This window comes from Orycteropus afer, unplaced genomic scaffold (genome assembly GCF_000298275.1).
Source record: "Orycteropus afer afer isolate SDZICR_OR568_19922 unplaced genomic scaffold, OryAfe1.0 scaffold00601, whole genome shotgun sequence".
NCBI lineage: Eukaryota > Metazoa > Chordata > Mammalia > Tubulidentata > Orycteropodidae > Orycteropus > Orycteropus afer.
In genome coordinates, this window is record NW_006922188.1 from 958,798 (window position 1) to 960,540 (window position 1,743).

The window sequence follows — 1,743 nt, forward strand, 5'->3', positions numbered from 1 at the left end:
TTCAAGATCATTAGCCATTGTTGTTGTTGTTGTTGTTGTTATGTGCTGTCGAGTCGGGCCCGACTCATAGCGACCCTTCCTTGGGTTTCCGAGGCAGTATCACTGCGGAAGTAGATTGCCCCATCTTCCTTCAAGGAGTGGCTGGTGGGTTTGAACTGCCAGCCCTCTGGTTAGCAGTCAAGTGCCTTAGGCACTACGCTATCAGAGCTCCCCATTAGCCATTAGAGAGATGCAAATCAAATCAACAAGGAGATACCATCTTGCCCCAGCACTAATAGAAAAGTTCAACAAGACTGAACATAACAAATGCTGGCAAGGATGTGGAGAGATTGGGACTCTCATACACTGCTGGAGGAACTGGAAAATGATGCAACCATCGTGGAAAGCAGTATGGCAATTCCTTAAAAAGCTGGAATTAGAAATACCATTTGAATCAGCAATCTCATTACTAGGTATATATTCTAAAGAAGTAAGAGCCAAGACAAGAACAGATACACGCACAACCATGTTCATCGCAGCACTATTTACAATAGCTAAAAGATGGAAACAACTGAGGTGCCCATCAACAGAAAAATGGATAACCAAACAATGGTACATACACACAATGAAATACTATGCAAGCTTAAAGAATAACATACAATCTGCAAAACATTGCATAACATGAATGAACCTGGAGGACACTATGCTGAGTGAAGTAAGTTAATCACAGAAGGACAATTATTATATTAGTTTATTATTGTAAAAAATCAAGGAGAGGTTTATATACAGATGGAAACATTCTTTGTTGGTTAACAGGGGTGAGAGAGGAGGGGAGGAAACACTGCAAAAATAGAAAAATAAAAATAAATATATTGGCTTCACATTTTATGTTTTTATTGTTGCATTTTAAGTAATAATAAAACTTTCTTTTTTTCTTGTACTTATATATATATTTTGAAATCAAAGCAATCATATCAAAAAAAAGAAGAAGAAAGAAAAAACATCAAGTTAATTGTGACTCATAGCAACCCTCTAAAATCCAAGGGTGGAAATCTCTACAGAAGCAGACTACCACGTCTCTTTCCTGTGGAGCAGGTAGTGAGTGCAAGCTACTCACCTTTTAGTTATTAGCCAAATGCTTAACCACTGCGCTACCAGGGCTCCTCAGAGTAATCATAGGAACTTTCCTAAAAAGTGCTAAATGCTTTTAAACAACAACAACAAAAAAAAAAAAACCTCACTGCTGTTGAGTCTGACCCGACTCATGGCAACCCCTCCTTGGGTTTCCAGGTGGTATCATTACGGAAATAGATTACCCAGTCTTCCTTCTGAGGAGTAGCTGGTGGGTTTGAACTGCCAGCCTTCTGGTTAGCAGTCAAATGCCTTAAGCACTACACCACAAGAGCTCCTATAGGGAAAGTTAACTCTAGGAAAAAAGTTGTATTTCTCTTTCCTATAAAAGTGAAAAAAAAAAATCCTCAAAATTCTGGTGCAGTGTGTATTGTGTGTGTGTGTGTGTGTGGATTTTAACTGTGTTGCTTCAATTCCTGTCACATATTTCTGTGGTGATACAGTATTGGATATGTGACCTTAGAATGCTTTTAAATCTGATTTATTCCTGCATTTATAAAGAAAGACCTTGTGATACTTTAGTGCTTTTTATTATAATTTTAAACAACTCTAAAGCTTATTTGAAATAATTTTCTCTTTTGCTTCTAATGGATCTATGCTATGTGTATGAAGCAATGAGCTTGAAATTTCTAG